The following is a 17,243-nucleotide window of genomic DNA, read 5'->3' as shown; positions in this document are numbered from 1 at the left end:
GGTATAACTTACAACCCTTGCACTGATGGCTCTGATGAGGTTATCATCCTAAAAGACCTAATTTCCTGAATTTTTGACTACGCTGAACAAAATAGATATCTCAAAATTTTGATTGTATGTGTTTGGGGAGATGGTGGGCGTGACAGGGGGGTTAGTTGCCCTTCAATCACTTTCGAATATTAAAAGCGCACTAGCCCTTTCAATTTCCAATTGAATGAGCACTTTTTGAAGTTTCTACAACATCGTTTTCTATAAAAACCTTATATGCCCCCAAGGCATAACTTTCAACACTTGCTCTGAGGGCTGTGGGGGAGTGTCCTCCTCAAAAACATATTTTCTATCTGGAAATCATTTACGCTGAACAAAATGGCTATCTAAAAATTTTGATTGGATGTATTTCGGGAAACGGTGGGCGTGGAAGGGGTGTTAGTTGCCTTCCAATCACTTTCGACTATTAAAAAGGGCACAAGCCACTCCAATTTCCAATTGAAAGAGCCCTTTTCGAAGTTTCTACGACAACTTCTTCGATACGAAGTGCCGTGCTCTAAAAGAAAAATACGGTAAATAGTGCAGAGTACCATAACGAATCTTATATGCTGTCAGGGCATAACTTACTACCACTGCGTTTGGGGCTGTTGTGGATTGACTCCCTGAGAAACCCATATCCTGTCAAATAATTAACCGTTTTAAATTAAATGACCATTTTAAAATTGGGATTGGAGGTTTGTGGGGGAATGATGGGCATGGGAAGAGGGGGCTAGTTGCCCTCCAATCACTTTTGACTATTAAAAAGGGCACTAGCCACTCCAATTTCCAATCGAATGAGCCGTTTTCGAAGTTCGATACGAAGTCCTTCGATACGAAGTGCCCTGCTCTAAAACCAAGAAAAAACATAACACATTGTGCCAACATCGTTCTTTACTTAGGCAGCGCTATTTCGCTGCCTTTGCTGAGAATGAGTGAAGCAGCATACTTATAATAGTTTCAGAGCACGGACATTCAGAACGGGTTAGCTCATAATTAAAGCCACCAGTGATAACACATCTATGAAAAGAACGGAGGGTTTTCTTAGCAAACTTAGCTAGCCTTTATCAAGCTGGTTAGCAGTGTGAGGCCTCCGCTGGGGCGACCTCGGTTCTTCCAGTGAAATGCTGCTGAAGACACTGTGACAAGAGCGCTAGGTAGGTTTACAAGGGGAAACTTGTCACTGGAAAGAAAATGTTCTTGAAGGCATACGATACCGAATTGCTCTACCAGCTACTCTAGAAGAGGAAACCTCTCACAAACCCCGCCATTTATGTCCCAGGATACAATTGAAGTGCTCCCATTACTGTCCATTTCTTGCAGAACCAGCTACACCTTTATGGGTTTCATCTGAAAACAATTTTTTATTTTCAGGACAGCGAAGTGAATAGAAGTTATTTCTATTTGACTTGCAAGAGACACAGCTAATGTCGCTTTCGCAAGGAGAATCGAACGGGATCATATGCCCCGGCTGAGCATAGTGAGAACAAATCATTGCTTTCTGACAGTCTTTGGCCAGGTGGCCATCAGCTTTGTGATACCTGTGACATCTCCTGGGACGGAATAGAAAACGATCACCTCTATGCACTTCGTATCCTATTTTGGATGGGTTTGCCATTGCATAATCCAAGTCGATTTGATCATGGAAGAATACCTTGAAAGCCCGTGAGTCATCACATTTTTCTGCCTTGTTACACGTATGAATGAAAGAACACACATCATTCTGAAATTCAGGTTCTTACTAAGTAGCATTTCATTCCTGGTGAATGAACATCTCTGCTGTGCACTGTTTGTTAGCTAGCTGCTGACGTCATAACAGAAACTGTGATTCTTAAATATGGGTAAATTTGATTTGGATAATTTTAATAGTACCAGTTTGGCACGTCGGAATACGGCCCTAATGGCCCTGTCCACTAAAGATAAGTAAACTTTCGTTTTATTGGATCCTTATTTTCATCATGGTACAGTTTCAAAAGGGGTATTTGACGTTAGCACAGTTCAAGGGATAGCCACTTTGGCCAATTCGGGTTGTTAGCATTACTAGCCAAGAAGAGTCTATGGCGAAATTCATTGTAATTTGCTATGGATCCCATGACTTTCAAAATGCGTTAAAAGCGAATCTTCTTTCGTATAGTGACAATTATTCGGAAGCTTCGAAAAAAATAGCTAAGGTCGATAATCATGCTTTCCGCGAGTGCGAATCTTCTCCTGATATTTACAGTTAGTTTTTGAAAGAGGAAGATTCAAACGGCTTTGGAACTGATCCAACGATTATGGCTTCAACAGAAACGTCTGAAATCCGAAATCAGCTTATTTTAGCATAAGATGAAGTAACAAAGCTTAAAGCTGGGATAGTTAAAGATATAGAGAAAAAAGTTCAAGAAAAAGTAGTTGCCATCGGAAGAACAAGAGGCTCTGTGCAACTAGCCACTACGAACTCTGAGTTGATTGTTTTGGAAATCTATTATTTGATCACGATGAAATACAACGGAAAATTTGAGAAAATTAAAAAAAAATTTCCACTCTGAAATACCAGACTGAGACATTATAGCTTCGGGTAGCTACTGTGGAGGAAAAGCTGGATGATTATGAACAGGGCCGTATATTTGATTCTTTGTTTTTTTTGGATTGAAACAGGCCCCCGGAACTGACCTTGGGCACTGCCGTGCTGGATACAACAAAGAGAGTGAGTGTCAATGTTTGTTGAGATCAGATGTTGTCCGTGAACCGTTTCAGACTACTGAATGGAACATCATATTACCGTGCACCGTCGCCCGTTGAACCAATTCTTGTTAAACTTACGACTAAAGATATGGCACACACTGTTTCCAAATCAAAATGAAAGGTCGCTAATTCTAGTATATTCGTTACTTATTATCTTAAGAAAGCAAAAAAATCAATTCTTGAAGGTCCAAGAAACCTTTATGGTTTAAAGAACATGTGGACTGATCGTGGCCGTGTTTACAAGCGTGAGCAAGCTGGTAACCACCCAAAACGCATACGTTCGCTTGTTGAAACCATTTGGTTTTTAGTCTATTTGTGATTTTGTATTTTTTTTTTCAGAATTTCAGTTCTAATTTCATTAATTTTTCTTTATTTTTCTTGGTGGGAAGAAGAAACTAGTTAATTTTTTTATATATGTTGAATGATAGTTCTTCATTGAAGAGATTTATGTGTAATCCGTCTCAATATTAACCTTAACATTAACATTAACTATTAATCCGTTTCGTATTCAAGATCATTTAGAGGTCCAAATTGATGTGACGATTTACCTATTATTAATTCAAAGCCTCTTCAAGATGCTTCTTATATATTGCCATCGCAAGTTAGCTCAGACATGTCACTGTGTCTGTGCTCGTGGAATTGCCACTCACTACAGGATATTTAGATGTTCTTCAGGTATTTGAGAAATCCACTTCAAGTTTCAATATTATTGGTATTTGTGAAACTTTTTTTAGTGATGACCAATTTCTCTCGGCTTATCCTTTTCCAGCATATGATTTTGAAGTAAGGAACCGATTAACTATGAATCAAGAAGGCCTGAAATTTTTAATTAAGCAGAATATGAATTATATGGCGAGGGAGGATTTTGGTGTGTTGATAGAAGGTAAGGTGGAAAGTTTTTATTTGGAATTGGAAATTGAAAAAAGAACAGTTCTAATTAATATGATGTATAATCCCCCCCCCCCCGCAGTGCTCGCTTAGAGGAGTTTATTGCAGGTTTTGATGAGTTGTTGAGGTTTGTTTTCGCTTACTAGAGTAGATTTTTTTTTGTATGCGGGATTTTAACTTTCATCTATTAAATCTTTCTGGTGATTATTTGGATTTCTTTAATTATATTGTTTCGAATTATTTATACCTTTTAAATTGTGTACCTACTAAAATTTCTAGTCAACCTGCGACGCTAATTGATAATGTTTTTGTGGGACGTACTTATGTGAGCCAAAGCTATTTAATATGATACTCCATCCAGGTTCGGATCATCTCCCAGTGGTTGTTCACGTAACTTGTCTGAAAAATGGTCGTCTCCCGGCAAAGAAAATACTGACACGTGAGCTGAAAAAGCTGAACATGAATAATTTTGCCGAGGAGTTGAGTTGTATCAAGTGGGACTCGGTTCTGGAGATCCCCAGATATTCTTCACTAGCCTATGATCAATTTATGTCTATCTTTCAACCGATTTATGACAAAACGTGTCCTTTGAGACTGGTTAAAATAAATAGGAATGACCCTCGGAAGCTGTATATTACGAAAGAAATAGTAAACATGATAAACAAAAGAAATCTGCTATATATGAACAATCTCTAAATAGTCAGGATGATGCAGATTTTACGGAGCTTAAGAAAGTTAGAAATAAGGTGAACAGCGCGAGAAGACCGGCAGAAAATATATATTATGAATACAAGTTTTCAAATCTTAAGGGGGATACTAAATCGACATGGCAAGTCATTAATGAGTTTATGGGAATTCAGCAAAGTAGCTAGTCACCTTGCATTAATATTAATGTCAGTTCTGTGAGCGATAGAAATGTTGTAGCGAATCATCTTGGCCCGTTTTATTCTCATATTGGCTCGTCAGCTCAGGAAACTGCAAAGCGTGACAGGGAAAATTTTCTGTGAAGAATTTGTTGACTCTCATGGTGACAATCTGGAGTTCCAGTTTGAGAAATACACAACTGACGAAGTGATGAAAATAGTGAAAAGCATAAAATCCAATTTGGTTGGGATTGATGGCGTGAATCTGAGAACTTTTAAGGCTGTATATATTAGCCTACCATGTATACTCCATAAAGGTCATTCAACTAGTCATGCTGCCACTCGTCTTGTTGATTTTGTAACTAATTGTTTCGAAAAAGGTGAGATGCCCCTTACAATTTTTTTTATTTTAAGAAAGCATTTGATACGGTTTATTTTAGAATTAATAGTCAAAAGTCATTGGACAACTAACCCCCCTCTCACGCCCACCTTTTCCCCAAATACAACCAATCAAAATTTTGATATAGCCATTTTGTTCAACAATCAATCAATCAACCAATCAATCAATTTATTAATACTAAAAAAAACAATTACAAACGTTAGGTTTTTACACGCCCAAGAATCTCAGCTTTTAAAGGGCCAACAAAACAAAATTAGACACTATTATAAAGCACATAAAAAAAAACACATAAATATAAAAAAAAAAAAAAAAAAAAAAAAAAAAAAAAAAAAAAAAAAAAAAACAGGAGCAAGAGACATTTATGAAATAGGGGATTTAAAATGAAACTTAACATATAACTGAAAAAAAAATATTTAAACAAAGAAAAGAGATTAAAAATTAGGATTGAACAGAAAAAAAAAATTAAAATCAGAAAAATAAATTAAATGAAGAAAAGAGACATATAAATTAGGATTGAATTCAAAAAGGAAAAAAGGGGAAAAAATTACTATACTGGAAAGACCCGGTGCAGAAAGAGATAGAGGCACATCAGAAGGGATGGAGTTCCATAGTAGAATTGATTGATAAACAGGAGACCTCTGACCTGCTGTTGATGATCGTCTAGGTAAAATGAATCTGCGATAAGAGCTACGTAAAAAAGAAGAGTACCTACCTTAGCCTGACAGAAAGAAAAACTGCTGCAAACGCTGGAAGTATACCTAGAAAAGCAGAATGCGCTAAATAAAGCTAACTTTTACCCACAATACGATCCAGCGGAGCTCTTCCGGTATCATAATAAAGATCAGAGGAAGGGTAAAAACGAGGTAGAAGAAAAGTAGCCTTCACTGCCCTATTTTGGGCTCTTTGAAGTGAGCAGAGAAGAGATTTATTAGTACTACCCCAGACAGAACAGCAATAAGAAATATAAGGAAAAATAAAAGCTTAATAAAGGGAAAGCATAACATCTGGGGGAAGAAATGAGTTAACCCTGTATAACATTGAAGATTGGCGGAGGACGAGGGAACGGGTATGAGTTATATAGGGTTTAAAAGAAAGAAAACAGTCAAGATACACATCAAGAAATTTAACTATAGTAACTTGCAGTATAATATCATTCCCATACGTCAGGATGGTTGGCTCCCTTACGTCTCTCATACGATAAGGGGTCCTGACTTGTACAATGGCACCTTTTTGGCTGCTGAGAGTCATACCATTTGACCAGCACCAATCTTTTACTTTATCAAGAAGACCTTGAGCTAGGGAAGTGGCAGATGGCAGGTAAACTGCAGCAATGAAAAAAGTTACTGTCGTCAGCAGTAAGAATAGGGTGCACAAGGGGATAACGGCCATCAACAAGATCATTAATATAAATTAAAAACAAAAGTGGTCCAAGCACAGAGCCCTGTGGGACACCTTTCAAAATAGGCAAGGAGGAGGAAGAAGTACCATTAACAAAACATACTGAGATCTCCCTGAGAGGTAAGACCTAAACAATTCAAGTGGGACTCCATACACTCCAAAGGAATATAATTTAGACAAAAGAACAGAGTGAACGACCATATCGAATGCCATTGAAAAGTCAAGAAATAGAACCAAATCACACAAGCCCTTGTCAAGATTAACACGCCCGAACTCTGTTGCATCTGAAAGTGCATGCAAGGTAGAAAAACGGCGACGAAAGCAATACTGATGGTTAGTTATGAGAGAATTTCCTGCAGTCGAATTAGTACTAAATACAAATGAAGAGAGTCTACATTACACTACTTTTTCAACAACCTTAGAAATTACAGGAAGGATAGAAATAGGTCTATAGTTTGAAATTAGAGATGAATCACCTTCTTTAAACAAAGGTACAACATTAGCAACTTTAAATAAATCAGGAAAAACACCAGAAGAAAGAGAGGGGTTAGTTATATGTGAGATGGGGTTAAAAACAAACTGGCCAATTTTTTTTAAGAACATTACAGCTCAAACCAAAACCATCAACTGAACAGCTACTTGAAAGCTGAGAAATAATGTTAGAAATTTCGGTATCACTGCATGGGAAAAGGAAAAATGGCTTTTCTGCTAAGGGAAAACTAATTACTCTGCTGTAGGGTGGATTAGGAACTGAAGGAAGTGAGGTGAAATACGAATTGAAGGCGCTTGCTGAAGAATTTTTGTCCACGAAAGATCCATCAGCTTTCCTGTAGCGACAAGGGGGGGACTGTTTGAGTTTCTTGCCGGAAAGAGCTTCATTAACTACAGTCCAAACCTTTCGCAAATTACCCTTACACTCATCAATTCGACGCAAAAAATAGAGCTTTTTGGCTGCATGTACTGAAGAAGTAAGCACATTTTTATAAAGTTTATACTTCAAAAGATCATCCTGTGTCTTACTTTTACATGCAGCCTTGAACAGAGACGCCTTCATATGTGTAGCATTGATCAGACCTCTAGACATCCATGGACATTTGGGTATGGAATTCCTTGGCCTCTTTCTAAGAGGAAAATGCTTATCCAACAGAGCTCCTATACGACACAAAAATAAATTTGTTGCAAATTCAACATCATTAGCTTCAAGGACACTAGAACAATCATTACTCTCGAGACTGTGTATTAAATTAAAAATTTTTTTATCTGTGAGATTTCTTAAACAAAACTCATCCCGCTCATCCAGAGTAATCTCAGCTTGAGGTACAAAATTTGAAACATAAATAGGGAAGCGATCATAACTTTAAACATAGTTGAAATTTATGAAAATTAGGTCTTTCAGGATGACAACCCCCCCCCCCAAAGCCCTCAACAAAAGGGTTATAACTTGCGCCCTGGGGGCATATAAGGTTTTCATAGAAAGCGTTGTCGTAGAAACTTCAAAATGAGCTCATTCGATTGGAAATTGCAATGGTTAGTGCTCTTTTTAACAGTCGAAAGTGATTGGAAGGCAACTAACACCCCTTTCACGCCCACCATTTCCCCAATCACATCCAATGAAAAATCTGAGATAGCCATTTTGTTCAATGTAGTTGAAAGTTTTGGAAATAATATCTTTGAGCAGGAAAATCCACCAACAGTCTTCAGGGCAAGGGTTATAAGTTATGCCCTGGATGCATATAAGGTTTTTATTGAAATCTTTGTCGTAGAACCTTTGCAAAGGGATCAATCGATTGAAAATTCAAAGAGCTAGTGCTCTTTTTGATATTTGAAAGTGATTTGAGAGCAACTAACCCCCCTCTCACATCCAAATTTTGAGATAGCCAAAATTTTGAGATAGCCATATTGTTCAGCGTGGATGACAGTCCTGGACATTAAGTCTTTAAGGCTGACCATCCCCCCCCCCCCTCACAGCCCTCAGGGCAAGGATTGTAAGTTATGCCATGGGAACGTATAAGGTTTTTATAGAAAGCATTGTCGTAGAAACTTCAAAAACGGCTTACCCGACTGGTAATAGTCTAGTGCCCTTTTTAATAATCGAAAGTAATTGGAGGGCATCTAACCCCCTCTCACGCCCACCATTTCCCCAAACACATACAATCAAAATTTTGAGATAGCCATTTTTTTCAACGTAGTTGGAAGTTTTGGAAATAATATCTTTGAGCAGGAAAATCCACCAACAGTCTTCAGGGCAAGGGTTATAAGTTATGCCCTGGATGCATATAAGGTTTTTATTGAAATCTTTGTCGTAGAACCTTTGCAAAGGGATCAATCGATTGAAAATTCAAAGAGCTAGTGCTCTTTTTGATATTTGAAAGTGATTTGAGAGCAACTAACCCCCCTCTCACATCCAAATTTTGAGATAGCCAAAATTTTGAGATAGCCATATTGTTCCGCGTGGATGAAAGTCCTGGACATTAAGTATTTAAGGATGACCATCCCCCCCCCCTCACAGCCCTCAGGGCAAGGATTGTACGTTATGCCATGGGAACGTATAAGGTTTTTATAGAAAGCATTGTCGTAGAAACTTCAAAAACGGCTTACCCGACTGGTAATATAAATGTCTAGTGCCCTTTATAATAATCGAAAGTAATTGGAGGGCATCTAACCCCGTTTCACGCCTACCATTTCCCCAAACACATACAATCAAAATTTTGAGATAGCCATTTTTTTCAACGTAGTTGGAAGTTCTGAAATTAGGTCTTTGAGGATGACAACCCCCCCACAGCCCTCAGGGCAAGGGTTGTAGGTTATCCCCTGGGGGCATATGAGGTTTTATAGAAGAAGTTGTCGTAGAAACTTCAAAAAGGGCTAATTCAATTGGAAATTGAAAGGGCTAGAGCCCCTTTTAATAGTTGAAAGTGATTGAAGAACAACTAACCCCCCTTAACGCCCACCATTTTCCCAAACACATCCTATTAAAATTTTGAGATATTCATTTTGTTCATCGTAGTTAAAAGTTCTGGAAATTAGGTCTTTTAGGATGACCCCCCCCCCCCCTTCACACCCCTCAGGGCAAGGGTTGTAAGTTATGCCCTGGGAGCATATATGGTTTTTATACAAACATTTGTCGTAGAAACTTCAAAAAGGGCTCATTTGATCGGAAATTGAAAGGGCCAGTGCCCTTTTTAATAATCAAAAGTGAATGGAGAGCAACTAAACCCCCTCTCACGCCCAACATTTCCCCAAGCACATTCAATTAAAATTTTGAGATAGTCATTTTGTTAAACGTACTTGAAAGTTTTGTAAATTATGTATTTGAGGATGACAAACCCCTGAGAGCCCCCAGGGCAAAGGTTGTAAGTTATACCCTGGGGGTATACAAGGTTTTTATAGATAGCGTTCTCAAATGATGATGACCAACTGCCCAGTGAGTACATACATAACGGACATGTATGGAACATTTTGTCATGTGTTGACACTCTCACTACCACAATGAAACTGAGCTAGCAACAACAAAAATTGTCTGAGATAGAGAGAGATGGATGAGTAAATCATCCTTGAGCACCATCTTTCTCATGAAAAAAGTCCTAAATTTCTAAACTAGTGTTTAAAAGCATATCCACAATATCATTTTGCCGTGTAGTGATCAATATATAAATAAATTGTGTAAATGCATTTGGACCACTCCTTATAAGCTACATACAATAGTCTAATGAGGTATAATCAGTTTTCTACGTATCGACAATAATCCCTCAAGAAACTATATTCCTTTGAATAGACAACTCTAGAAAATCGATATCTAGAATCAAACGTTTTCCCATATGAACTAGATTCATCATGATTCAATCTTTCTTGAATCAATTCATTTTTTCTAGAGTCCTAACTCTCTCACAACCAACTTCAGACTAACCAGAATTTCTTTTTGTACTCAAAAAAATATACGCTAGTCTACTATAGAAAGAAAGAAAAATATCATTGATTTAGAAACATTTTTATTGAACATAATTAAAAAAATAATAATAATATTCACTGATGCATTTTGTTCTCATCAATATATTTCGACAGGACATCTAATGCAGACCGAAGTTTATTTATATGGAGAATATTCACTTTTCCAGCAAAACATAGTTGCTCCTCCTACTTAAACTTGCTTAATGATATCACGTATCGCGCATACATAATGTCCTATTCAAGACATAGTCTACAACCAGCAGTTATTTCCACAGCCACATTAGGTACTCGTATATCGTTGCTGCTGTCGTTTCCATCATTAATCTCCAATAATGTAAATGTATCACTCATTTTTTTTTTCTCCACTAATATCCTCTCAAAAAAACTATTCTCTCTCTCTGAATTCAATTCTCCTAATAATGTGAACTACAATTAAAATAACTCCTTATATCCAAATCCAACTACTAATCAAGTTAGTGTGACCACCACTCTCTCTCTCTCTCTGTTTGACCTCCAAAAATGGGTGTCATAATAGAAAAACTATCTAGCAACCCATGTAGAGTTCATTGTAATAGGTCACTGCCCCGTGGTAAGGCATATTACGCAATCAGAGTCAGTACTAATTGGGCGGTTACTACTAATATTGTTCGCAACCCTCGCTTATCAGATTCCGTAGAAATATCCCAAAATAGGGTCAAACATAGAATATGCGGGAGAGCCACACTATTATATAATCTAGAAGGGGCTTTCCGTTCAAGATTAAGTTGCTACGTAACCATACAAGCATAAGTAGTTCAAAGTTTGCGTTTAGCATTCCAAAGTCAAAGCTTTCGTGTATTCTGAATCGAAGACTCGATCGGTAGACCTAAATATGTGAGTACAGTGGTGGGTGCCACCTCACTACCACCTAGACGGATATTATTGGGCACATAACTACCGTAAAAATTAAAGAAGATGACTTGGGACTTCGCAGCATTCATACTTGATCCTATTTGTAGATATCTATCAGACAAGTTCTCAAAACTCTATTGAAGACTAGCTCTTGACCGGCACGGATTTTTGATGTGATGGCTCCATGCTTTATTCCAACGAATACAGGAAACTGACTATCTGAAAGTACATTTTCCAGCTTCAAACGATCCTTTAGATGCCTATACATATAATATAATGAGGAAACTACATCAAGACTAATACCACGGCTATGCAACTCCAACGTAGCCAGCAAACGGATAAGGGAACCAGAAGCATTCGTAAAATCGTGTACTCCGAGAACCAGAGTGCTCCCAGATGCTTCTGGGTATATTACAGAGACTTGTAAGGGCATGGAAGCAACCTAAACCCAACTGGAACCCGAACTGGAATGGTGGCATAATATACTTTTCTTTTAAGTGGTCAACAATCAGAAGCTCAAATAACTTTGCGAAAACGCTTGACACAGTCACTGGCCTATATGATGAACAGCATGATTTTTGTTTATTCTTTTTCAGAATTGGGCTAACCACTCCAGTGCATAACCTGTCCGGAGCGACACCAACGTTAAAAACCATTTGAAAAAGTAAGGCCATGTGGTTATAGAAGAGGTCACGTGCGGCAATAAAATGCTCAGCACAAATATTGTCGACGCCAGCTGAGAATTTCTTCTTTCTAAGCTTCAACACAGCCATCTTAATAACAGACGGTGTTATCACAATAGAATTTAGTTTTGAATAGAATCAAGCAACGAAGCCATATCACTATCGAAAGAACTTTCCACTCTGCTATTATGTTTTACAAACTGACTTTTGAATTGGGCAACCCACTCAAGGTCTGGGATGCATTCGGGGTCCTCGTGGTTCTGCTTCCCAGAAAGTAGGCAAGACTTTCTAAGGTAATTGGGGTCATTTACAATCTTCTCAGCCATAACCGATTTGACCGCCATTAGATACTCCTGCAGAAAATTCCTAAATATTCTCTTAGAATAAATCCGGACCGCATTTACAACCCCGGTCCTTGGCCTTTCGCTCTCGCTCCAGAGCCGCAACCACAACTTCACCCTAGCACAGGATGACACTACAACTGGGTTACTAGAACACTTGTATTTCTCACTTTTGTAACGTATTCGCCTCACTGGAATTACCACCTTATCAATACATTTCAGTGCATGGATTATTTGCTCTCAGTACAGGTTTAGTTGTAACCTTAACTGATTTTCACTTAGGCTGATACTTGGCTGTAACAGATGGTATGGAACCTTTCTGTTTCACTAGGATATGGTCGCAAGACTCATGGAACTCTGATACGCGTAGGTTACTCTATATCTTCGTCAAGAACCAATTGGGTTGAGAGTCTTCAGCTTTGGCCCCCACGACGGCTATCGAGACACATAAAGAAAGATGGATACTAGTGGCGTGATCTTCCATTACTGTCACACATTGGAATGAGCTGCCTGAATCAATACATGGTCCAGGTTTGACGTAGTGCCAGCCTGTGATACGGATGTAAAGTCCTTGTTCTTTCTAAGTAATTAATTAAAAAAACTTTTTCCACAAAATAAGTTTCTCAAAGAAAAGTAAAGAACTCCATTAAACAAAAAATTAGCAAAAATAAAAAGCAAATAATATTCCAAGCGTGAAACTACCACAAATCAGCATCGATAAATAAATGAAACCCAAAACGAACAGAAATTACAATAAATAACCGAGTCAAACTCAAACCGAGCAGAAATTAACATAAGTTGGGCTCAAAACTCCTATGCCTTCCTAAGGCCAGAACATAATTTGCACTTTACTGAAAAAAATTTAAATGTTTTTACTTTTATAACTTAAACAAATCAAATGATATTAACATTTTTATTACTAAATATCAGTATATGTATATCAAACTGACAATGCACACTCATTTGTATTTTTTCAGTAAAGTGCAAATTATGTTCAATTTCAATTCAATTATGTTCAATTATGCTCAATTTCCAACTGAATAAGCCCCTTTTGAAGTTTTTACGACAACTCTATCTATAAAAGCCTTATATGCACCCAGGGCAAGAACTTACAACCTTTGCCCTGGGGGTTCTGGGGGGGTTTGCCATCCTTAAATACATAATTTCCAGAACTTTCAACTGCGTTGAATAAAATGGATATCTCTAAACTTTGATTGAATGTGTTTGGGGAAATGGTGGGCATGAAAGGGGGGTTAATTACTCTCCACTCACTTTCGACTATTAAAAAGGACAATTTCAATTTACAATCAAATGAGCCCTTTTTGAAATTTCTACAACAACTTTCCATATAAACCTTATATGCTCCCAGGGCATAACTTACAACCCTTGCACTGATGGCTCTGATGAGGTTATCATCCTAAAAGACCTAATTTCCTGAATTTTTGACTACGCTGAACAAAATAGATATCTCAAAATTTTGATTGTATGTGTTTGGGGAGATGGTGGGCGTTAGAGGAGGGTTAGTTGCCCTTCAATCACTTTCGAATATTAAAAGCGCACTAGTCCTTTCAATTTCCAATTGAATGAGCCCTTTTTGAAGTTTCTACAACATCGTTTTCTATAAAAACCTTATATGCCCCCAAGGCATAACTTTCAACACTTGCTCTGAGGGCTGTGGGGGAGTGTCCTCCTCAAAAACATATTTTCTATCTGGAAATCATTTACGCTGAACAAAATGGCTATCTAAAAATTTTGATTGGATGTATTTCGGGAAACGGGGGGCGTGGAAGAGGTGTTAGTTGCCTTCCAGTCACTTTCGACTATTAAAAAGGGCACAAGCCACTCCAATTTCCAATTGAAAGAGCCCTTTTCGAAGTTTCTACGACAACTTCTTCGATACGAAGTTCCCTGGTCTAAAGGAAAAAAAAATAATAAACAATACATTGTGCCAAACATCGTTCTTATATGCCCCCAGGGCGTAGCTTAAGATCCCGGCCCTGAGTCCTGTAGGGGAATGACCTCCTCGAAAACATACTTTCTATGTGGATATCTACTACGCTGGACAAAATGGCAATCTAAAAATTTTGATTGGATGCTTTTGGGGGAATGATGGACGTGGGAAGAGGGGGCTAGTTGCCCTCCAATCACTTTTGACTATTAAAAAGGGCACTAGCCACTCCAATTTCCAATCGAATGAGCCGTTTTCGAAGTTCGATACGAAGTCCTTCGATACGAAGTGCCCTGCTCTAAAACCAAGAAAAAACATAACACATTGTGCCAACATCGTTCTTTACTTAGGCAGCGCTATTTCGCTGCCTTTGCTGAGAATGAGTGAAGCAGCATACTTATAATAGTTTCAGAGCACGGACATTCAGAACGGTTTAGATCACAATTAAAGTCACCAGTGATAACACATCTATGGAAAGAACGGAGGGTTTTCTTAGCAAACTTAGCTAGCCTTTATCAAGCTGGTTAGCAGTGTGAGGCCTCCGCTGGGGCGACCTCGGTTCTTCCAGTGAAATGCTGCTGAAGACACTGTGACAAGAGCGCTAGGTAGGTTTACAAGGGGAAACTTGTCACTGGAAAGAAAATGTTCTTGAAGGCATACGATACCGAATTGCTCTACCAGCTACTCTAGAAGAGGAAACCTCTCACAAACCCCGCCATTTATGTCCCAGGATACAATTGAAGTGCTCCCATTACTGTTCATTTCTTGCAGAACCAGCTACACCTTTATGGGTTTCATCTGAAAACAATTTTTTATTTTCAGGACAGCGAAGTGAATAGAAGTTATTTCTATTTGACTTGCAAGAGACACAGCTAATGTCGCTTTCGCAAGGAGAATCGAACGGGATCATATGCCCCGGCTGAGCATAGTGAGAACAAATCATTGCTTTCTGACAGTCTTTGGCCAGGTGGCCATCAGCTTTGTGATACCTGTGACATCTCCTGGGACGGAATAGAAAACGATCACCTCTATGCACTTCGTATCCTATTTTGGATGGGTTTGCCATTGCATAATCCAAGTCGATTTGATCATGGAAGAATACCTTGAAAGCCCGTGAGTCATCACATTTTTCTGCCTTGTTACACGTATGAATGAAAGAACACACATCATTCTGAAATTCAGGTTCTTACTAAGTAGCATTTCATTCCTGGTGAATGAACATCTCTGCTGTGCACTGTTTGTTAGCTAGCTGCTGACGTCATAACAGAAACTGTGATTCTTAAATATGGGTAAATTTGATTTGGATAATTTTAATAGTACCAGTTTGGCACGTCGGAATACGGCCCTAATGGCCCTGTCCACTAAAGATAAGTAAACTTTCGTTTTATTGGATCCTTATTTTCATCATGGTACAGTTTCAAAGGGGGGATTTGGCGTTAGCACAGTTCAAGGGATAGCCACTTTGGCCAATTCGGGTTGTTAGCATTACTAGCCAAGAAGAGTCTATGGCGAAATTCATTGTATTTTTCTATGGATCCCATGTCTTTCAAAATGTGTTAAAAGCGAATCTTCTTTCGTATAATGACAACTATTCAGAAGCTTCGAAAAAATAAGGTCGTTTAATCATGCTTTCCGCGAGTGCGAATCTTCTCCTGATATTTACAGTTAGTTTTTGAAAGAGGAAGATTCAAACGGCTTTGGAACTGATCCAACGATTATGGCTTCAACAGAAACGTCTGAAATCCGAAATCAGCTTATTTTAGCATAAGATGAAGTAACAAAGCTTAAAGCTGGGATAGTTAAAGATATAGAGAAAAAAGTTCAAGAAAAAGTAGTTGCCATCGGAAGAACAAGAGGCTCTGTGCAACTAGCCACTACGAACTCTGAGTTGATTGTTTTGGAAATCTATTATTTGATCACGATGAAATACAACGGAAAATTTGAGAAAATTAAAAAAAAATTTCCACTCTGAAATACCAGACTGAGACATTATAGCTTCGGGTAGCTACTGTGGAGGAAAAGCTGGATGATTATGAACAGGGCCGTATATTTGATTCTTTGTTTTTTTTGGAGTGAAACAGGCCCCCGGAACTGACCTTGGGCACTGCCGTGCTGGATACAACAAAGAGAGTGAGTGTCAATGTTTGTTGAGATCAGATGTTGTCCGTGAACCGTTTCAGACTACCGAATGGAACATCATATAACCGTGCACCGTCGCCCGTTGAACCAATTCTTGTTAAACTTACGACTAAAGATATGGCACACACTGTTTCCAAATCAAAATGAAAGGTCGCTAATTCTAGTATATTCGTTACTTATTATCTTAAGAAAGCAAAAAAATCAATTCTTGAAGGTCCAAGAAACCTTTATGGTTTAAAGAACATGTGGACTGATCGTGGCCGTGTTTACAAGCGTGAGCAGGCTGGTAACCACCCAAAACGCATACGTTCGCTTGTTGAAACCATTTGGTTTTTAGTCTATTTGTGATTTTGTATTTTTTTTTTCAGAATTTCAGTTCTAATTTCATTAATTTTTCTTTATTTTTCTTGGTGGGAAGAAGAAACTAGTTAATTTTTTTATATATGTTGAATGATAGTTCTTCATTGAAGAGATTTATGTGTAATCCGTTTCGTATTCAAGATCATTTAGAGGTCCAAATTGATGTGACGATTTACCTATTATTAATTCAAAGCCTCTTCAAGATACTTCTTATATATTGCCATCGCAAGTTAGCTCAGACATGTCACTGTGTCTGTGCTCGTGGAATTGCCACTCACTACAGGATATTTAGATGTTCTTCAGGTATTTGAGAAATCCACTTCAAGTTTCAATATTATTGGTATTTGTGAAACTTTTTTTTAGTGATGACCAATTTCTCTCGGCTTATCCTTTTCCAGCATATGATTTTGAAGTAAGGAACCGATTAACTATGAATCAAGAAGGCCTGAAATTTTTAATTAAGCAGAATATGAATTATATGGCGAGGGAGGATTTTGGTGTGTAGATAGAAGGTAAGGTGGAAAGTTTTTATTTGGAATTGGAAATTGAAAAAAGACCAGTTCTAATTAATCTGATGTATAATCCCCCCCCCTCAGTGCTCGCTTAGAGGAGTTTATTGCAGGTTTTGATGAGTTG

Source organism: Artemia sp. Qi Xiang Cuo, chromosome 8 (genome assembly GCF_049724085.1).
Source record: "Artemia sp. Qi Xiang Cuo chromosome 8, ASM4972408v1, whole genome shotgun sequence".
In the NCBI taxonomy this organism is placed as follows: Eukaryota; Metazoa; Arthropoda; class Branchiopoda; order Anostraca; family Artemiidae; genus Artemia; species Artemia sp. Qi Xiang Cuo.
This window is presented reverse-complemented; position numbering follows the sequence as displayed.